The sequence below is a fragment of the Micromys minutus genome, assembly GCF_963924665.1.
Source record: "Micromys minutus genome assembly, chromosome: 1".
In the NCBI taxonomy this organism is placed as follows: domain Eukaryota; kingdom Metazoa; phylum Chordata; class Mammalia; order Rodentia; family Muridae; genus Micromys; species Micromys minutus.
Window position 1 is genome coordinate 163837900 of NC_137969.1, and position 23585 is coordinate 163861484.

Here is a 23585-nt window from a genome sequence, read left to right on the forward strand (position 1 = left end):
GATTATTGGTGGTGATGAGCTATAGGCCATTTTTTAAAATTTTTTAAAGTATACAGATTTTCATTGATATCAAGAATAGCCTAGATGTTACTGCATGACAGAACTTTGACCTCTTTAATTGCAAAATATTTTAAGAGAAAGTAAAACATACTATAGCATAAATACAGTACTCTATACTTCCTCAAAATGTAAATTATGTATCTATGTTTTAACTTAATATGAGCATTTACAATCAGATGACAACTGCCCTGACTGATTCATTGTACACCTTCCAGCAGTGACTCAACATTTTATGTTTATACACATGCTTACAAAGAACAAACTAAATCCTTACCTCTTGTTACATTAGTATATATTTGTATCCATAGAATCCTATTTCTTGTGTTCTTTAAGCACTGACCACTCAGAGATACATGGGATAAGGCATTTAAATGTTTAAAGAGAGAACAAAACAAATTTCAAAGTATTTTTTTCTTCAACAAAAAGCCCCCACAGACTTTGATGATGAAAATCCTACTCAATAATACTATTTCCAAGAGAAGGAATTTTCCTATGTTTTCTGATGATTTAATTAGAGTACATTGGCATATTCATTCTGGCAGAAGCCAAGAAACCTATATGTATTCTTTCAGTGCCAAGAAATAGAAACCAGGAGGTATTTAGAGTATTTTACAGTGATTTACTCACTCTGTATGATAAAATTTTCCAGTTTCAAGCTCCGCTAATAGTAATTTAATTACAACATTTTATAGAAATACAAAGCCAGAGTTACTCAGTGGCCAGAAGCAGGGCCAGCTGGAATTATAGAGCTGGTACAAGATGACTTAATATCCTTAGGCTTCTTTGGTTTTGCTTAGAAAATTTCCTTGTCTATAAAACTAGCTTCCTATGGACCTTCCTTCTATCAAGGAAATGGATCAAACTAAGTTTGTGCTGAAGCGCAAATTGAGCCAAGAACAATCCAATTATCCTAAGAAATAGAACATAAGTCAGCCCTTCTCAGGAAGATGGGATGTCATGGTTTGGACCAAGGAACTCAGAGAAATGTCCAGTGTTGTCTTGGATTAGATTGTCTTCTGGCTTTATTCTTGATCTAAAGTCTCTGCCACTGGCCTTGTGTCTGGTTGCTTTAAACACTTAGAATCAATGGATCCTGCTATTTTGCATGTTTTTCTGTACTTCATAAAATACATAAGTAACACTTCTTTATTTTCATTACTAACCTTAAGCTTAGACAACAATCAGTGAGAAGCCATGTTATTTGGTATAGAATCTCAAGACTGAGACCACATTTTACTTTGAACAAGGAAAACTCTATCAGAGGCATTTGGTATTTGTCATCTCTAATGTTCTTTTTTTTTAATATCTAAATTTTTTATTGTCCCAAATTGTACTTGTGATCAGGGTCTTGTTTGTGGAGCTAGGAAACTGAGGTCTCATTCGTCAGCCTCATGGTTCCCTTCTCAGACACATAGATGCCATCCAAAAACTTTCTGGTATCCTTGTTTTTAATTGTGTGGCTTGCTGAATCAGAGCGGCTGAATTTGACACAAGTTAAATATCATTTTCTTCAAGGATTAATTCATCCTTCTGGGCTTGAGAGACCAAACAAGCAACACCTGTCCTCATCCGAACCCGGCGGATGTATTTTTCACCCAAGAAATTTCAGATTTCAACCAAAGACCCATTCTCCTGAATAACGACATTGATAGGGAAGTGAGCATACACAGACCTCATCTTGTAATGGAAGCCCAGAGTGACACCCTTGATCATATTCTGAACGTGACTGCAGATGGTTCTGACAGTGACCAGCTCCTTTCTATTACCCCACCATTTGTCAACACGGAGCCTCTTCTTTTTCTTCCCAAGAAGACTCAGCTCTACATTGATGTGATTAAAGTCTCATCGCAGAGTTCCCCTGGGGCCCTTCACAATGACTGTGTTCCCCTTCAGAGTGATTTTGACATTATCTGGAATGTCAACTGTCTGATTGCTGAGAATAATCTTTATTCTCACAGTATATGGGGGCAAAGAGCTCTAATGTTCTTTAATCCTTAAAGACTAGGTAGGTCCTCCCCATTATCAAGGTTATTCAGCTTTCAATCACATGTTTAAAACTTTATATGAATTTAATTTTCCATTAATAAACTGTAACTTTCATAAAGTTGCATACTCTTCAGCAGTCTCTGTTTTCTCCTTTGTACAGTAGAAAAAAGGTACTATTGAGTTTATAAAATTGATTAAGGTAATATATGCTGCTAAGTCCTCAGTATCATGTTTTGCACATTAGGCTACATGATTTCAGCAAACAATACCAATGATAATGTTTATGGTGGTGCTGATAGTAGCAAAACATAGGAATAATATAAATTCATAGTTGGGAGCTGGGAAGATGGGTCAATATGTAAAATGCTTGCTGCTCAATTGTGAAAACTTGAGTTTGATCTCCAACACCTATATAAAATGCCTGATATTCCTGCAGTCCCAGTGTTGGGTAGGCAGAAATGAACTCTGATATCAGTGAGAGTTCCTATCTTAGTAGCTAAGAAGGAAAAGTAATCAAGGAAGACACCTGGTATTGTCATTAAGCATCAAAATGCATAAAATTCATATACATGCCACCCACATGAATACACACACACGAACACATACACACACAAGAACACACACTGTGTGGCCATCCTAATGTTTGATTCTGTTTGTCTTGTCACTTTTCTTTCTCTTTTTTACAATGACTAATTCTCCATGACAACCTGGTAGCATACCATTGGCTACCGGCTAATATACACACTTTTTTTATTTACCTCTTATAGAAACCATATTTTAATGAAAAGATGATCAATTCATTGAATGGTTAACCCTGAATTGTGTTACTAGTTACCACAAAGCTTGAAAGTCAGTTGAATACACAACGATGACTACTACTATCTGTGACACTCAGCAAGTTTCCCAACAGGGCATCTTTAATCTCTTTAAGCCACATCTACTCAGATATAACAATAGTCATCTTAAAAGTACTCTGACAGCACTTCGAATAGAACCTTATTCTGATGTGTTATTGCACAGGCAAAGGTTAATAATCTGTTTATAGTTTGTTAAGGTTTGTACTATGTGAGTTCTTTAATATGAATGAACAATTTTAAATGCTGATTATGGAAGCCAGATCATTGTTTTTAAAAGTATTTTTTCTTCTTTTCAGCATGACTATAAACTCATTTTCCAGCGCTCCTTTCAGAGAAGCAGGGCAAAAGATTGAAAACACAATCCGGACAGAAGTTCATTAGCACATCCAGAACTGTTCTGTGAAAACTCTCGCCTGATTTTCCATTCTGTCTCCAGCTGTCAGATGTGTGTTGACAACACCACAGAGGACTCCAGGACCCGGGAGTTGGGAGATCTACAAGTGGAAAGACACTGGGTCCTGAATCTCTGTGTAAAAGGCTACCTGCCAAATCCCCACACTGAAAATCATTTGAGCGAGTAAATAAAACTATTTTATGAAGCTACTGAGGTCCCGGGCTTATTTGCTACAGCCATAATCAATGACATATTGGAAAAATGTTTAACAAGCAGCTCTCTGAAAAACAGGCTCTGACTTGTAACATTTGCCAATTTCCATAGTGTAAATATTCCTATCTTGGCCAACTTCGAGTTACTAATGTGACGTTATTGAATACAGTTGTGAGAAGATTTGCACAATTAGTTCTCATGAGCCAGTGAGAGCTAACTGTGGGATAACATACTTGTGACAATCTTTCCTTAACCTCTGCTGCCAACAAATATGATGGTTTTTGTTGTTACGGTTGTGATGTCAATTAGAGACAGTTGGAACCAACTATAAACTGGTTCCTAACTGGTGGGACCTCCATGATATCCTGCTTACTTGTTTTGCATACTAAAGGAAAAAAAAGAAGTAAAAGGGAAAGAAAAGCTCACAGTAACCAGAATTCTTATAGTTTGCTATGCTTATGGTCTTATTTTGGTTTGATCCTTGTGTTTTATGTTTCTTTGTCATTCTGCATTTCCAGCATTGCAAAAGAACCTGAAACTGAATTCAAAGTTTGTCTTGTCTACTCTGTGTTGTCAGGACACGCAGAATGAAGCTTTTTTTTATGTAGCTCTCCCAGAGAAACTTCAAATATTACTCCTCAATGGAAATGGAAACACATAAATATATCCCGTAGTAGTTTTAGAGTACTGGAGCAATGATCAGCTTTTTCTTCTTGACCTTAGAGGTCAGCCTTTAGTTTTTCTTCTTTCTCTGCCTTTCCTTCCTGCATTAAAAGTGGTAACAGAGAAGTACACACAAGCTTTGTATGAAAGGACATTATATCTGCTTCCTAGTGTGTAGACTCTGATAGCATAATAAATCTATTTGTAAATGAATATTTTCACATGTTTTTCATAAAACAAATGATCTTCCCAGATTGGTAATGTCATTTTTTTAAACGACTTTATTTTGCAAAACAAAGATAAATGTAAAGATTTTAAACATTTTTTGCTTAAAATTATACGTTTTTGTCAGTACTGTTTTTTCAGACATTAAAATAAATTTTACATAAAACCATGTGAATATGTTTTTTAGTCAGTACTTGATTTTTTCAAGGGCTTGACAGTATGCATTGAAAACGTACTAGTTGCAATAAGCGTAAAGTACATGCAAAACAAAACGCAACATGGAAATAGTCAAAGTCTTCTTGTTTTGTGAATATATGTATATTTTTTGTTTTCTTTATTTCTTGGACTTCATACAGTCTGTGAGTTGTTTCTGGGGGAGTGCAAGCCTCTGGGGTTAGCATCCCACTATCAGTGACTGCATATTATGTCTGTTCTTTTGTGACTGGGTTATCTCACTCAGGATGATCTTCTCTAGTCATTTCCACGGAGGTGTCTTGCCAGTTCATCTGGGATTTGCCTTAACTGTGAGATATTCCATCTACCACAGTGATAAAATGTTCAAAGGTATCATCAAACAGCGAGCTCCGAACGTGCTCTATAGGGAAAGATGTTCCATTAAAGATGCAGCCCCTAATGCACAGTGTAAAATGCTTGTAGCTTTTATTATGTCCTAGATGGAAAACATGTTTTACTGCATACCAGAGTAACAGACGTCAACTCACTTTTCAAATTAGGAACAGCTTTCATTTTGTTCTGTTCAACAATTTCTGGGTCCTAATTCAACCCTTCCCTCTCACCACCCTACCGCCCACCATCCTGAATTTGCCTCTGCTCCAACAAAATAGTGTCACACACTGCATCTTCAAAGGGCAAGAGAGAAATGCCTACCAGGAGTCAAGAGGAGGGTTTGTGGAGAAAGGAGCCCACTCTGATCTCTCCTTTCAGTCAGTTACAATGAAAGAGAGGAACGGGAAGGTGAAATATTTACTGCTTTAATATTGCCGATTGAACACAATCCACAGGAAACGCAGATGTCCAGAGAAGTAGATCAGAGAGAAAACTGTGTGGCTACCTAGCCAAATTTTCTACCCCCCCTAATAGAAAAGAAACGGGGGAAATGACCATCTGCAATGCAGTTAAATCCCAGCAACAAAACAGCATCCGTCAAGAGCCTCTTCCAAGTGCTACTTTTTATTTTCTGATGACGAGTTCAAGCTCATTCCTTGTAAAGTTTAAATGTGTTTGAAGGTTTAATTAAGATTTCAGAGGTATAGTAATTCTGATATAAAAGTGTGTGTGGAGTATTAAGCAAATTAGTGGCCTTTTACTCCTTGGAGGGAAAAATCAAATATAATTTGATTTCATAATTGAACACAAATGTTAAAACAAATGTAATTAATACAAGTTAGGCATGAAATTAATAGTGTCTAAGAAGGCTAGAACAGAAACACTTGTGTCTTGAGTGGTCTCTGCTTGTGAGAGAGATAGTCTGGGTTTAATTTTACAAGAAAGGTTGATTTTTGTCCTGGATATAATCCTTGAGATTTTGGGGCCTGAATTCTAATCCTGGCTCCCAATCTGACTGTTTACCTTTTTTACTTGAGGAGAACTTTTCCCAGTTGGAAAACTGGGTGATACATAACTCATCTTCTACTCCATATTACAAACAGAACTGAGGCAAACTGGTGAGAAGAACATTAACCTCTTCAGATAAAAATAAAGTGAGGAAATGCAAGAGAAAAATATTTTTTGAACAGTGTATCATTTTTTTTCCTTCCACTCTCTCAGATAGCCAAGTTTAAAGTCAGCGGTGCCCATTTAAAAAGAAAAATCACAGAAACATGGGGAGAAATTTGGAATCAATTTATTTAAAGACATGTTCTTCACAGCTGTTGTTCATTAGGGAACTTTTATTGACGTGTCCAGAAATCGTTCCTAGTAGTTGAGACACTCGGGGGCTTTGAGTTCTATGAAGTACAGCAAATTGCAGATGAATTGCTCCAAAAGTGTAAGCTTTTTTTTTAAAAAAAAAAAAAAAATGCTTTGTAAAACAGAATATTCTCAAGGGATTGAAGGGTGGGGGCAGGGAAGCAGGAACTGACACTTAGAATATCCTTGACCTTCTGAAATCTACAGCAAAACTTCTGCAACAGTAGCTGGAAAGGACAGAAACTCAGTGTGCAGAAAAGAAAACTCTTTGAATACCAAGGATCTCAAAGCAAATGAAGTAAAAATAATTTGTTTATAATAAGGCACTAATTAGTTTATAACACGGTACAACTTGCTTCTAGGAATCGGTTTATTTCATGTAATGCTCCATGTTGGAGCATCACAAACCTGGGTTTTAGCAAAAATGAGAGTTTTCTGAGTAGCTTTAGCTAAACAACAACCAAACAACCATCAACGTAACATCCATATGTGTTTCTAGTTGTGAAAATCTTGCTTTCTCCAATTTTTTGCTCATCTCATTTTCTGCTCCTTACCTCTTATGCTGGCATTGCATCTTGATAAACCAAGGAGGCCACTGTTTCAAAGTCAGCAGTGCTCTCCCAGACCCAATAGCTCCTGTACAACTGTTGTCTTTATTTCAGGACGACCCAAAACAAAAGAAGTGTGTTTTGTTTTGTTTTGTTTTATGTGAAAATCTTTCTAGTGAATCATAATTTACCAGTGTTTCTCCTGTTTTTTGCTTCTTGTTAAAATCATATGCTGGATCAGCCTTCTCATCAAAGATTTAACGAAAATGCTTCAGTGGGGAAGGATCAAGTCTATTTCTTCAATAATCTGAGTTCTGAGGGATCTCATCTAGTCTGTCATTCACAGAACACTCCATATTTGCAGCAATAACTCTGCAACATGCTAGCATAACATTTGGACTCACAGATAATTAAAAAGGAAGAAGCCTTCTGATTTAGTTAGCTTTCTCATCAGTATGATCAAACACTTGACAAAAGGCTGCCTAATGGAGGAAGGATTTATTCTCGATCACACTTCAGAGGAATGAAGCTCATGGTGGTCAGAAACACATGCTGGCAGGAGCTGTCTGACCCAAGGCATCAATAAGGAAACAGAGAAAGGGAGATGACAGTGGTTAGCTGATTTCTTTCTTTTTCCTTTTTTTTTTTTATTATTGACCAGAGGATAGTGCTACCCACATTCAGGGAGTATCTATCCCTTCAGTTAAATCTCACTAAAAACACCCTTATAGATACAACCCACAGTGTACATTATCATTGATACCCTATATGCTTCTTAATATAATCAAAAAGTCAATTAAAACTAACCATCACACTCGCTATTACAGTGATTATCATCTGCAAAAAATGAATTCATCACATCTACTTGCTACCTTTAACCTTTGCTTTTACTTTGTGTGTATTTTATAAGCCTATCCTAAAGTTGTTCATTTTTACTTCATGATGACCATGGTAATCTACATGACTTCCTTTCTTCACTCGCTTCCTTGTAATTCATACTCCATATAATCTCCAGAATAAAATGCTAAAAAATGAACATCTGCCTACCCTTAGGGATTCACAACTGTATTTAGAATGTACCTTTTCAGCTGGTGTGAGTATCCTACTTGATATGATCCTACTCCGACTTCTTCATCTCCCGTAGAAGCTCTGCCAATCTTGCTCTGCTCTCTAGATCCCTTATACTTCGTGAAATGACCAAGCTCAGTGCTCCTAATAGATTTATACCTGAAAACAATAATGTTTATCTGTAGGTATGGTCATCTGTCAACCTGACTCTTGGATAGAATAGAACTCCTGTTGCAGAAAAGTTAATTTATCATTTTGAAAACAGTGTGTTCATCACATGGAATCCATGTAGACCTACACTGGTAACATAAAAGTAAATGTTGAATAATCTGATGTCCTTAAAGATGTCCAGAATAACCACGAGCTTGTTCTGGCCCAGCATCTCCATTTTTCCAATCAGGAGACTAAAATCTAAAGTTGAGTAGCTATTTGCCCAAAATTACTTGGTAAAAAAAAAAAAAAAAAAAAAAAGACCATTCCCATTGGCCCCATTCTTTTTATAATTTACCTTGACTTAATGGGGGAGACCAAGACATTTAAAAGTAATCAATATATAATGCATAGAATTCTATTTTATTATCAATGAGAGGGAACTATAGAATAAATCATCCCTGTATCCTAGACTTGGATGTGAACTGTTATAAGGCATATACATTTATTAAACCTCAAAAGCCCTTAGAAAAACAGTTCTGAAGAAGTCTAGAAGCTGAAGGAAATGATGGGCCTCAAATAGATAGTTTCCATGCTTGTTTGAAGGGAGGACAAATGTTGGATTCCACTAAAGTCATAGAAAACAGATGTGTATTCTTGATTCACAACTCAGAAACATCAGCTGTCCAAGACCTAGCTTGTATCAACCATTCCTTCCACCTTAAAAACCCAAACTTGTGCCAACATGGCTCCAATGTCACAAATATGAGGAACGTGAGGCTAGTGACTCAGATGGAGTTAAAGAAAAAGCAAAGAAAGGCTCTGGATGCCCTTAGGTGGTGTTTGACTTCTCAAATTTTCTTTGTTCCACGTTTAAGTTTTTAAATAGAATGTGTGTGGTGAGACCTATATTTCAGAAGGATCCCTGTAGTTGAAGTGGACTAGGAGTTTGAAGAAAGAAAACTGAAAACAAGGAGACCCACTGGGAGATAGCTGCAGGCCTCTAAACATGTGGGCCTGAGGCAAGGTAGTAGAAGTGAATGAAGCACAAGACTGTGAGGACAACTCAGTGTCCATTTGTGAGAATGCTAATCAGGATGTCACTGTTGCTTCTTCTGGATAGTTAGGTATGATGGTGACAAAGGTCAGGCCAGGGAGAAGAACAGAAGTGGCATCTAATAGTCATGAAAGCTTTATCTTGGGTCTAGCCCTTCCTTATGTGATAGTACTTAGTATTTTTCTAAAAGCCTTTAAACAACAGTCCATACCCCAATTCATCTCCTCATTAATTCAAGCAGGCAAGGGGAACTCCAGAAGATTTGACTTAAGAATTCTAATTGGCCAGCATTTAAGGACAAAATCACTTTCTATGAAAATTCCACTGAAGAAAAACTACTGTCAAATCCAATTGCCAGGGAACAAAAAGCTAACTGACATTTGTATCTATCCCTCCCTTTGTGTCGTTTAACCTCAACAAGGAATATATAAGGATGGATGGGATCTGTCTGTGTGTGTGTGTGTGTGTGTGTGTGTGTGTGTGTGTGTGTGTATGTGTGTGTGTGTGTGTGTGTGTGTATGTGTGTGTGTTTGTGTTTAATGGCATGATTAAATGAGTAGTGTTATATAGTTACTATACTAATTGTTAATTTAATTCATAAAATCTGTGAGATCTTTAGCAATGCCTCCTTATGGCACATTATTGAATTACTTGATTAATTTGGGGGGAAGTCAAGAATTGGAGGCTGTGCCTAGGAGAGGCAAAAGATATTATTTCAGTCATCAACCAACAATTCTGAATGTTTGCTAATTCTGAGTTCTTTCAGTTACTCTCACAATGGCTGAATTACCTGCATAATTATGGAAATAATACTGATAAATATTTTGTAAATATTTTGATAAATAGATTGTAGTTATTTGCTATGTAAATAGGTGTCAAGACTAGAGCCATGTAATTTAGAACACTGGCCATTAGGCACCTTCAAAATTAAATTTAAAACTGGTAGGAATGAATTAAAACTAATAATTCAGTTGCTGTCATGCTCTAGCTGCATTTAATGGGCTAAATGTATATATGTTATAGGTATAGGTATGTAGCCAGTAACTATTATTTAGACGGCAGCAACATGAATATTTTCACAACTGTGGAATGTACTATACTGCATAGTATTAATCTAGATTTGCCTGCCCATGTATTATAAGCTAGAGATTCTGCAAGAGATGAATTTCTGACCTCAAGTCTATCTAGACTGAGTGGAAGAGACATAGAAACAAATCTAGTGTCTGGTAATATTTGGGCTTGCTCTGGCTGGACATAGTAACTGGTTCTGCCTTCCAAGCCTGAAGGTGAAAGTGTCTTGGCCAGAGTCTCTTGGCTCTAGGAATCTGTGTCATGGTGCAATCAATGCATGGATTAAATTAATTGTCCTTTACTAAGAGTGTCAGAGAAAGGCTTGCATTCTGGAAAATAAATTTAATTTCCTCATTCACTGAGTAAATGTGCATTGAAAGCTTGCTCTCTATCAAGCCTGCTATAAGTGATAGAGAGAGAACAGTGATCAGAATGGACCAAGACTGCATTAGTGAGGATGAAATTCTTACGACCTGGTATAGATGACAGAACATAAAAACACCAACTGGTCTGCCAGGTTGTGATAAGTGGAATGCAGAAAACTTGAATAAAGTGAACTGAGAAGTGAGACAAAACTGCTAGGCTGTGAGGCAAGAGCTGGGAAGATATAGGAAGGTGTGTGGGCTTTAACTGGACACTTAGAGAAATGCTTGAGTAATAAGGTGGTGGCACACAAAGATCTGCTCTGAAAGGAAGGTGTTCTTATCGAATCTCCAGTGGGACGATATCCTTTAGAAGTTCACGTGTCACAGGAGACAAAGTACAAGATACAGTTTCCACTAATTTCCTTGGACTAGTAGATGGGTCCTTGATCCTCACTGATCTTGTGTCCCCTGAGAATAAGAAGCATTTTGACAATATCCTTTAACTTCCAGTTTAAGCACAAAAGAGTGAGTTGTGAGTGCCAACTCTTAGCTCATCTTTTCATTCACCAATGAGGGGCCATCCAATGCATGCTGGGAGTAGTAGGGTTCTGACATTTGGAAGGTGAGGGTGCTCACTCCACCGGCACAGAACTCCCCAGAAATGAGACAGAACATTCCTCCATAACTTAAAGGCTCTCTCTTTGCTCTTTGCTGCGGACTTAGAAGTGCTTGCTCACTACCCTCCAGACCTCTCAGCCATACCACTTAGTCATGGTGCGGGCCAAGGACAAAAATCCATCAATCATGCTGAGGCTGGGAGCCAGGCATCCTCTCCTCCCCAGAGCCTAGCCTCTTCCCTTAAAAGCACTGTATTCTAGAAGGGAAACTGACTCCATGGATGATGATGATGATCATGATGATGATGATGATGATGGATAGCGTGAGGAAAACATTTTTCATCCCCAGGGGGTCCACATGGACATTCTCATGCTGGGGCCAAATTCTGGATAGAATTCCTGCTGTTCCACATTCTCCAAGCTGTTGTCACCTTTCCTCCATTTCTGACAAATGAACCCATTTTACAGCCCGAGTGACTCATGACTGCCTTAGGGTGTCTAGATTAACCCAATGTAGTGTTGGAGGAAAATAAAGACAAATTTTGTAGCTCAGCAATGGCTCCTTCTCTACACTGGCGTGTTATCCAAAGTCTATCTTCATCTGGCTCCCCAAGGTGAAACTATGAAGTAGGATGCTCTCAAACATGCCTTTGATTTTCTTACCTTCACAACAAATTTACATTTTAATTTTACAAAGCATGTTGCTTTCTCTGGGAAACTATCATTGATGGGGCCAGGTCATTATTATGTCTTTCCCTTTAAATGACTATTCTGAAGGAGCTGCACAAAGCATAGAGCTATTGTTCTCAGAAGGAACTCTGTTTTCCAGAGCTGAGGGACTGTGTCCTCCATCCCTAATCCAACAGCAGTAGACCCAGCATGTGGAAGCTGTAAAACCTGACTTAGCTGATACTTTCAAGGGTCCTCTCTAATGCGCTCTAATTTCATCAACAAGTGGACAGGGGACCAGGTTTTCTTGTTCAAGCCTTGATTGGTCTAAGAGGAGGCTGGGTTCACAGGCTGAACAATATCACCCATAAGCAAGAGATGCCTGCACTTATGGGTCAAGGTTGACTATAGGCTCCACAACCAAGTGTTTCAGAGCTACTAAGAGCAGCATTCTGAGTCAAAGGCATTCACACCCCCAACTACCCACTGGTTCTACCTTACCTGGGCAAGTCTTTCTCAGGTGATAGGCAGCTCTCTCTCACACCTGTTATCTACATGTTTATAAAAATAAATAACAGTTTATACCCATCCCACTATAAGAGTTTAAGTAGAAGAATTTTTTATTTTTACACATATGCAATTCTCAGTCTCAAAAGGCAGTGGATCTCAAATCCATGTGTGGGTCATGACCCCTTTGGGAACTATCTCCAAAAATATGTATGTCACAATTTATAGCAGAAACAAAATTACTGTTATAATGTAGCAACAAAACAAATTTTATGGTTGGGGGGTCATCACAACTTGAACAACTGTTTTAAAGCATCTAGGCATTCATTGGGATGGTTGAAGGCCACTTCTCCAGGGAATCACCTCTCCCAGAGACCTTGTGGGAGGGAGATTAGCTCCTTCTGTAGAGTTTCTGACTCAGTTGGTGTGAGGTTTAGCTGCTAACTTGTACTTCCAATAAGTTTCTAGGCCAAAGGATGTTGCTGGTCACAGCTTAAAAGCCATTAACCAATAAAAACATCCTGTTTTTCACATAATGCTTTCCAGACTTTCATACCATTATGTCATCATCTTATATAATTATTATCTTAATATAAATAAAATTTGTGGGTCTTCCATGTTCTGACCCACTGCTGGGCACTGCCTTTGGTGAAGTGAATCTTGTGGAGGTCTTGCTTGTGTCTCCCTGAGCCAATGCATAGGGTGCTGGGCTTTAGAGAAGAGCCCAAGACACTGCTCAGTGGGGAGGGAGAGTGGTCTAAGGTGTAAGAAGCCCAACTTGGGGTTCCCTGACTTCTGGGCCTCCAGCTGCAGCTTGAGAAATGCACAGAGAAGTCAAGAAAGAAGGCCCTCAAAGAAGCCAGGATTGTTGAGGGCCAGGGGCTAAGGATGCTGTCTAGCCTGGAGCCAGGTTGGGAGCTCCAGTTGTGAAGGTAGCAGCAGCTGTCTGGGGTTGCAGATGGGTCTTCTACAGATTTAGGCAGCACCTCTATGGGTGAAGGCCTTCTCCTTGCTCCCCATAGTGGTTTTTGATGAAAGAGACAGTTCTTGGTTTCAAAATGTTTATTGGTTTTTCATCAGGGAAAACAGATACATACCATCCTCTCAGAGTGGACCAGAGATTAAATATCTTTTGTAGGGAGGAATGTTCGAGGAGGTGTGTTTATTGGCTAGCCCTCAGAGCCACTAGGTACCTCACCAGCAAGAAGAACTCTGGTCTGGGCCTACACAATGACAGGTTATGTTTCCTATGTGGGAAGTGTGTCATGTGTAACAGGCCATGAATCTGGTAGGGAGCAGGGAGCTGCCAACCATCTCAGGTGTGTACCTAAGTTTCTGGGAACTCAACCTTACCATGTTTCCCAGTAAGGTTCACTGTCCCACAGAAATTAGTGCATTTTATTTCTCTTTCTGGATAATAAGAGCCTCCCCTATGTTCAGGGTGTGTTCTTTTTATTGAATATTCTCTGTATTTACATTTTACATGTTATCTCCTTTTCACTCATCCCATCCCTCCTCCCTCTCCCATTGCCTCCATAAAGATGCTCCCTCTCCCAATTTCCCTCTCCCACCTCAGCGCCTTTTTGTTACACTACACTGGGGAAAAAAAAAAAAAAAAAAAAAAAAAAAACTTTCACTGGACCAAAATCCTCTCCTCTCAATGATGCCAGAGAATGCTCTTCTGCTGCATATGCACCTGGAGCCATGGGTTTCTCCATGCAAACTCATTGGTTGATGTTTTAGTCCCTGGAAGCTGTGGTGCATTTAGTTAATAATTTTGTCCTTTTCATTGGGGTTGCAGATACATTCAGTTTTTTCTGCCCTTTCTCTAGCTCCTTCATTTGGGTCCTCATATTCAACCCAATGAGTACCTGCAAACATCCTCCTCTGTATCAGTATGGTTCTGACAGAGCTTCTAAGGAGGCATGCTCATCAGATTCCTGCCAGTAAGCACTACTTGGCATCAGCAATAGTATGTGGGTTTAGTGGCTGCATATGGGATGGATCTCCAGATGAGGCAATCTCTAGATGATTTTTTCTTTAATCCCTGCTCCTCTATTTGTCCCTTTATTTCCTCCCATGAGTGTTCTCCCTTCTAAGGAAGACTGAGGTGTTCACCTTCTGTCCTTCCTTCTCTTTGAGCCTCATAAGTTCTGTGAATTGTTTCTTGGGTATTTTGATCTTTTGGGGCTAGTATCCACTTATCAGTGAATACATACCGTGAGTGTTCATTTATGACTGTGTTACCTCACTCAGTGTGATAGCTTCAAGTTTCATCCATTTACCTATGAATTTAATGAAGTCGTTGTTTTTAATAGCTGAGTAGTACTCCATTGTATAAATGTACCACAATTTCTGTATCCATTCCTCTGTTGAAGGACATCTGGGTTCTTTCCAGCTTCTGGCTATTATAAATAAAGCTGCTATGAACATGGTGGAACATGTATCCTCATTAGATGTTGGAGCTTCCTTTGGGTTTATGCCCAGGAGGAACCACCAGACTGATTTCCAGAGTGGTTGTACCAGCTTACTACCCGAACAACAGTGGAAGAGTGTTCCTCTTTCTCCACATCCTCGCCAGCATCTGCTGTCACCTGAGTTTTTGATCTTAGCCATTCTGACTGGAGTGAGATCGAATCTCAGGGTTGTTTTGATTTGCATTTCTCAGGGTGTATTCTTACAGGTTAGAATAGCTCTGAGGTAAAACCTTACCAAATTTAAAAACTTAGGGTGTTGCAGCCTCGTGTGAAGAACATTTTCAACCAACTAAATCTACAGCTCCCATGGACTAGAATGCCAACCATTGAGCAGTCATTGAGAGGCCCATGACTCCAGGTGCATATGCAGCAGAGAAGAGCAGTGTCTGGCATCAGTGTAAGAAGAGGTCTTTGGTCCAGTGAGGGCACGTCTTCCCAGTGTAGGAGAACACCAAGGCACTGAGGTAGAGAGGGTGATTGGAAACTAGTGCATCTTTGTGAAGACAAGTAGAGGGGGAGGTTAGAGGGGAGTGGGGTGGGCAAAGGGGATAACATTTTAAATGTAAATACAGAGTATCTAGTAAAAAGTTTTTTAAATTTAAAAAGCGAAAAATAAAGGTAAAAATGCACAAGAAATTTGCTATAATTCATATTTTTGCTTAGTAAATAGAAAAGCAACTGTAATCATCTCTATTTTCTTACTGGCTGATAAGTCCACCCCACATTTCAGCTTATCTCCATCCCTCTTAAGCTTTTATGCAAAAGGCTGCCTTATTTCTTCATTGCCTTGTCATCCTAACATTTCCAAGTAGATTTGTAGAGAGAAAGTTCTGTAGGAACTGTGCTTATCTTTTCTCAAATGCAAGGCAATGTTTTCTTTCAGTTGTTTTGTTATAAACTGTATTATTTTCCAATGGACTATTTCCTCAATTATGATGTATTACTCTTGGACTAAAAGTAAACTGTGCTACCTCATTGTGAATTGACTACCTTTCTTGAAAACTGGTATTAAAATGACCATTTAAAACTAAAAAAAAAGAACCCCTTCCCCCCCAAATAAACAAAAAAGAACTTGTTAGCCTGTGTGTATGATAAAGATTCCCAATGCCAGTATACCAGTACAAACCTTCTGGCCCTTCACCAAAGGAGATATGTCCATAGCAGCTTAAATGGGAAAATAGATTTAGCTGGTATACAGTCATCTGTTTTGTTAGTTGATATATTTCTAATTTCTAGGATAATGATCCTGTATGTCATTCATTAAATCTTTATTGAATACATGTGTGAAGTAAACAAGGCTCTCCAGATAGATACTTTGAAATATTTTATAAGTCTCTAGTGTAGGTGTGATGGCAGACAGTTCAGCAAGTTGTTTGCTGAATGTTTTGCCTCAACTTGAGTCACTAATCAAGAGAAATCTTCACCAAGCTGTACGTGGTTCTGGTCTAAGTGAGCCATGTATGCCATTGGCCACTTGTATCTGTGTAAGCATCAATGTGTCTGTTCTGCTTTCCGTTTCTGTGCTATGATAAAATTCTCTGATCAAAAGCAATCTGGAAGAGAAAAGGATTTATTTGGCTCATGCTTCCCAGCCCCAGTCCATCATAAATAGAAGTCAGGGCAGGAACTCAAATAGGAGCTTGATGAAGAAACTATGAAAGGATGCTGACTGCTGGCTTATTCACAGGCCTCATCCTCCATAGTTTTCATGTGTAGATCGGTGTAACTTGCCTAGGTGGGCTGGGACTTTCAGCATCAATTAGTAACAAATACAATTCTTCAAAGACACTCCTACGGGCAAAGTGATTTAAACAATTTCTCTATCCGGACATTGCTCTCTGATGACCGTAGGCTGTGTCAAGTTCACAATTAAGTCTAACTAGCACATAACCAAGAGAAAAATATTCAAATATCTCCTTGGCAATATCCCAGCAACCCCAGACCGACTGAATTGCCATCACGGGCATTTTTGTCTACATCTTGATTGACACATTGAGATTATTTCATACACAGTTTTTAAAAATGCCTGGGCATAAAGCAGTTTAAAATCAGACATCACATGCAATGTGGAAAGCATCACTTAAGAACCCCTCTCCCTGCTATTTATTACATGAAAATACCAATGTCTTTTTTTTAAAGTTCAATTAAAGGAAATAAGCAAGAGATGTAGGTATACACGGTGCCTTTCATCAAAATTAAAGAACATTCTCTTTGCATGTGGCCTTCAGCATTTAATCAGGAAGGCAGATGAATGAGTTCCTGTCTGTTGAAAACACAGGTCAGTAAACCTAAAAAAAAAATCTATAAAATGAGGGGAAATTGCATGATAAAGGTGGCTGAAACTTCCTTTGGTCTCCTTAGACCAAGCCTTAGCACCAGATGTGCTCCACAGAGCACAGCAAGTGCTGAGATGGCTCTTGCAATGTGCACTGTCAAAACCTTTAGGAATAGCAGCTTCCTACCATCCTGCAGAAGATGCTTCTCTTTTGGTCAGTGGGCAGCTTGAGTGACTTTTTTATTTTTTGTAGACTAGAACATGTTGCAGTAAATACTGCAAGAAGAACAGCCCGAGTTTCACCCCATTTTCCATTGGCAGAGAACAACTGAATGCAAATGTTTGCTCAAATGTGTTGGTAATGACCCAGCTGTGGAGCTGCTCGAACTTCTCGGGTGCAGTCATAGAGTAGTACCTCGTTTGCCTTCCTTACATAAACACTCCAAGTTCTAGAAAAAGCAGAACTATTATCTGCATAGAGGGATTTGGAGATTTGGTTTCTCGTTCACTCCATAGGGCAAAATATCAGTGTTTCCTTCTTTGATTTAGAGATGTGGTTTGGCTCGGAGGCTTCTGTTTCAAACGTGTGATTCTCAAGAGTGTTTGCCCATTTGCTTAGCTTTTTTTTTTTTTTGACATGAATTTAATTCTTGATTTATAATCCAGAGGCTTCAGAAGAGAAGTGAATTTTGATTTAGAGCGATATATTGTATGTGGCTTCTGTTTTCTGCTCAACATTAACTACTAGTTGATTTTACGGGAAAAATCAAGTATGGGTTTTGCCAAAAGACCATGTTTTTGTAAAATCAAGATGAATTGTAAAATGATCCATCCCCAAATAACCCCAATACGTACATTAAATAGCCCCACCCTACCACATGCCTGACTAGTGTGGAGTAGTTTCACCAGCCGGGGAGAAGCAAAACCTTTCCCTCAGGTCTTTGTTGAAGGATGTTTCTGTGCACTGTCTACTCAAATGCAGATTTCTGTACCTAGAGATCTGGTTGCAGTCGAACTTTGGGATTGTCGTCATTAGAAAGTGTCCCCTGACTCAGTATGTTGTCAAACACTATTCTTTACTATCTACGGATGGGTTAAATAAAGAGCTAAACAGCCTATAGCTGGGCAGGAGAGGAAAAGGCAGGATTTCCAGGCCCAGAAACGGTCTCAGGTGGGGACCAGGTCAGATGAAGATGTCAGGTAAGGGGCCACACATGGCTGGGAAGTAGGCCAGACTAGTCTTGTCCAGTTAGAACAGCTGAGTATCTCCTCAGGTACAGCACCTGAAGCCTTCATACATATAAAGTTCTCTGCATCATTATTCAGAGCAAGGGTGGACTTAGAAAAGCTCATAATTCTATAGGCCTTCTATTGGTTTTCTCCATTATTCACTTTCAAATACCAGCAAAAACTGTTCACTGCATCCTGTTATGATTAAAGGAAATTCTCTTCCCAAAGCCCTGTACCTTCTGACCCTTCGACAAAGACGAATCATCTCGAAGAAGCTAGTGAATTAAACCTTGGAGGCACCACATGTCAGTCTTAATGTAGAAGTAATTTAATGCATCCTGTAGGGGCTTCTATGACAAACACTGTACACAAAGCCAAGGCTGGTAAGATGACTGAGAGCGCCACGCCATGTCCCTGTACCCCATGGAGGAGCTGGGCCATCCCCGCTCGCAGGACTACTGCCTGTTCTTCAAACATGTAGCTGGTCACTACATCTCCCCTTTCCATGACATTCCTCTGAAGGTGGACTGTAAAGAGGAACATGATATTCCCAGGAAAAAGGCACTACTGGGGCTTCTGCATGGAGACTTAAACCTCTGAGGACTCCTGGGGCTTCTTTCCCTCAGTGCTCTTGCAAAGCAAGTGGATAACCAGCTGATGACTTCCTGTCTGACATCATTGTTAAAACTTTTTAAATAAACTTGTAAATAAATGCTAAAAAAAAAAAAAAAAAAAGTGCTTGTCAGCAAGCGATTAGCAGGGCCAGGTTCTTGGAACCAAGTTTGAAAGAGTGAGCTCACACATGTGCTCTAACCTCCACATATGTGTGACTGAGTGTTTATAGATACACTCACCTATACATAAATAAATGTAAAGAGTAAAAACAATATAAAGGTAGTAATTCTCAATGTGAGACCTAATCAATGAGCTCTAGTGTTCTATATCTCCCCGATAAGAGGCAATAGTTTATATTAATGCTACAGAAAGTAACCCAACTGGGAGAAGACATTCATGAGTCCTCTCTTGCTGCTGCATATGCATCTAAACTTATTTTAATATTTTTAAACATAAACTTAAGCAGGCTCAGTGATTAAAAACATAAGCTGCTCTTGCAAAGAGCAGTTTAATTCCCAAGTTTAATTCCCAATACCCATGTGAAAGCTAACTCCACCAGGAACTCTACTTCTATTTTTTTAATTGAAAAACTTTATTTTAAAAAACAAAGATAAATGTACAAATTTTTAAGCATTTTTGCATAAAAGTATTTGGTACATTTTTAAAGTTGCAATTAAGTTTTTGTGGGTACCTATACATACACATATGTATATATGTAACAATAATATAGGAAAAGAGACTATTAACTTGAGGGGTAGGAGAGAAACTGGGAGGGGCTGTAGGAAGGAAAAGGGGATGTCCTTCAGTAGATGAATGGATACAAAAATTGTGGTTCATTTACACAATGAAGTATTACTCAGCTATCAGAAACAATGGTTTAACAAAATTCTTACGAAAATGGATGTATCTAGAGAATATCATCCTGAGTGAGATAACCCAGTCACAAAAGAACAGACATAATATGCAGTCACTGATAATGGGATACTAACCCCAGAAAGCTCTGAACACCCCAGAAACAACTCACAGACTGTGTGAAGTTCAAGAAAAAAAAAGAATATATTTTAATTAAAATAGGAACTCTACCTCTAAGGTATCCAATGCCTGTTTCTGGCCTCTTCGGTACCCAGTATGCACATGATGTGCGTGCACACATGCAGGTAATGTTCATACACATAAAATATAAGATAGATAGATAGATAGATAGATAGATAGATAGATAGATAGATAGATAGATAGATAGATAGATTAGAGATAAAGTCTTTTCAAAATGCACTCATCTTTGAACCCCACAGTCCCTGGAGTAAGACATAAAATATAGCAAGGGTCCTGGTGGGAGAGGCAGCTTATTTGTTTTTCATGAGATAATGAGGACAATATTATCTACTTTGACTATCCTACAGATGTATTAGAAACATTTGAATGTTCAGTACAGGGAAAATGAGGCAGGTCCTCTGCATGCTCCATCTTGCTACCACAAAAACTTCAAGACAGTAGAGGTCTCAGAGAAATAACAGTGAGGTAGTTTGCTAATTTTTCCAGTGTTTTGATATTCCTTGGAGATTTTGTTTGAAAGCATTTTCCTCCCCACCACTCACACTCCCTGGAGTTCTTTTGTTACTTTTCAGGTTTCTCCCATTTACTTTGCTCAGGAGTGAATACTAAAGAATTTTGCTCTGTGACGATTCACTCACACACAGGCTGGTCTGCTAGCTACTTGAAACTGTTTCATCTCAGAAAATGCGGAATATAAGAAACCAAAGGAAACACCAAAAGAAATGTGAGTGACCGACCATCTGCCTTCCAGTGGTTTTAAAGTATCTTCATGGCCTTTTCTTAGGCTTGTTGGCAAGGTAATCAGACTTGGATGTTCACATTTGTCACCTTGGTTGATGGGTGTCCCATCCTCCCTAATGCTCAGCAGCATGCTGGTATCACCCTTGGATGGCCAGTTCATTTCTAGTCATAAAATTAGCCTATGTCTAGATATTTCCTAATACCCTCTGGAGGGCAAAGTCATGTCCATACACTTCTTGATGGAAGAGAGTCCTGACAGCATGGCTCCTGGGATTCTCACTTCCCTAGCACAGTGGCATAATAAAGATTACTGAGAGCAAAGTGTGTAAGAAGGTAGACTTGACTACTGATTTCTGGGACAGAGGCAAGAATGTGAGGCTGAAGCGGTGGTAAGCGATACCATGATTATGGCACTATCAGTGGTTGTAGGTGACTCTTCCAAGGTTCCATGAAATAGGCATAGCATTATACTAGAGCAGAATACTATATTCAAAATATATCTAAACAGAACAAAGGCATTGGCTCAAAAATCCATTCTTTGTGGTTCTTATAGGAAGCATGAACTAAGCATAATTTGCAGGTCCTGAGTGTCATTAGTATTACAACTGTTTGATATTTTAGCCAATATTCAAAACCTCTAGTTGTTTCTGGATTCTTTACAGTCTTGCAAGCATCTCTCATGTTCCATTTAAGTTATTCAAAGACAGGATGTACATGGTACATACGTTTTATGCACATCAATTTTCTTTTGCGTTCTTGAAGTTTCTTGAGCTACTCTTTAATTTTTAAATAAAAGCAACTCATTTCAGAACAAACTAGCAATTAAAGGAAGATATTACTTCTGATTATAACACTAGAATTCAGTGTCAAGTTCTTTTCTTCTTTAGTTTTTTGAAAAGTTGAGCTGGGGTGAGTTGGGGTTTGCATAAGAAGCCTGGCTGTCACAGAAGAAAAGAGTGACAAGCTAATTTTTTTTTATTGGATATTTTATTTATTTATATTTCAGACGTTGTCCCCTTTCCCAGTTTTCCCTCCAGAAACTCCCTATTCCATTCCCTGTCCCCTGCTTCTTTGATGGTGCTTCCAGACCCACCCACCCACTCCCTCTGGCCTCCCTACCCTGGAATTCTCCTACACTGGGGCATCGAGCCTTTACAGGACCAAAGGTCTTTCCTTTCATTGATGCCTGACAAGGCCATCCTCTGCTACATTTGCAGCTGGAGCCTTGGGTCCATCCATGTGTTTTCTTTTGATGATGGTTTATTCCCTGGGAGCTCTGGGGATCTGTTTGGTTGATGTTGCTCTTCTGTGGTGTTGCTATACCATGCAGCCCCTTCAGTCCTTTCTCTGACTCCTCCATTGGGATCCACATGCTCAGTTGAATGGTTGGCTGCAAGCATCTGCCTCTGTATTTGTCAGACTCTAGCAGAACCTCTCAGACAGCTATATCAGACTCCTGTCAGAAAGCACTTCTTGGCATCCACAATAGTGTCTGGGATTGGTGTCTGAATGTGGGATGGATCCCCAGGTGAGGCAGTAGTTGGTTGGCTTTTCCTTCAGTCTCTGCTTTATACTTTGTCACCATTTTTCCTTTATACAGGAGCAATTCTGGGTTAAAAATCTGGAGATAAATGGGTGGCCCCATTCTCTTCCTAGGGGTCTTCCCTAACCTCTGAATATGGTCTCTACAGATTCTCCGTCCCATTTGTTGGACATTTTCGCTAGTCTCATCCCTGTTGGGTCCTTGGAGCCTCTTGTTTTTCTGGCATCTGGAACTTGCTGGTGGCTGCCCCAGGTTTCCCACTCTCCACTGCTACACACCTCTGTTCAAATTCATGACCCTCTGTATGTCATGGCTCAGCTGTTAAAGGCTATGCTCACAACCAAAAATATAGGAGAAGCTCAATTTTACAGTTAATAACCAGTATACAAAAAAAATGAAGAAGAGACTAGTGGTATGGTATGGAGTGTCTGCAAGGAGAGTGTGGTTATGTGTAAAAGGTAGGAGTGTGAGCAAAGACCTAGGGTGAATGAAGTCCAGCATATGGCATTAGGGCTTCCAGCAAAGAGCCTGAACCTAACTCCAACAATGAAAATGTACTAATCACTGCATTTGTCAAGTTGCCTAGAAAACCAAAATTGATATGGAATGGATGTATATTAAAAGCTATTTCGTTTTATATTGGCTTACATTATATGGTTTGGGTAATACAGGCTGTCTCATATCTGAGAGTCTGAAATTGCCATAGTTTCTCAGTCTGTGAAGCTGGGTGTTTCAGCAATCCCAATCTGGTACTAATAGTCTGGAGGATCCCTAGGGAGATGCTGTTTTTAGTCTATACTAGAAGCAAAAGTGAGCTCCCAATATTAGCAAAAGGGATGCAGCAATGAAATAGCCTGCAAAAAGAAGTTTCCAGTGAGTGCAAAGGCCAGGAGGTAAAAGCAAAGCTTCCCTCCTCCAACTTTTAGCTAAGTTGTCACTTAAAGGTGTTGCCTGCCCATCTCAGATAGTCTACAATTCCTGACTAGACTGTTCCTTGGCTTGCCTTTTGGTTGATTCTGGAGTTGAAGGCAAGATAAGCCACCACAGTCAGGAAGATCAGAGGGACACTATACTACTTCATGGCTTTCCTCTTAAAGCACGTGAGGACATGAACCAATCAGAGATCACAGGAGCAGTGCCCCTCTCCCACAGATAGCGCCACCTGATTACAAAGAAAAAAGAAAGCAAACACACACCCAGAAGCTGGTGGGGTATTTCCCCTCATTTACTAAAGATGGACTTGTCTGAAAAGCCACTTTGTAGTAATAACCT

General features: G+C 39.3%; 1 pseudogene across 1 annotated transcript; it reads right to left on the reverse strand.

The window, feature by feature from the left end:
- Nucleotides 1-1420: 1420 nt before the first annotated feature.
- On the reverse strand, nucleotides 1421-22486 carry LOC308416665 (large ribosomal subunit protein uL6-like; annotated as a pseudogene). The gene is made up of 3 exons: nucleotides 22441-22486; nucleotides 18782-18888; nucleotides 1421-2004 (listed from the first exon to the last, which is right to left on the reverse strand). The product of its transcript is annotated as a large ribosomal subunit protein uL6-like (transcript).
- Between the last annotated feature and the right edge of the window lie 1099 nt (nucleotides 22487-23585).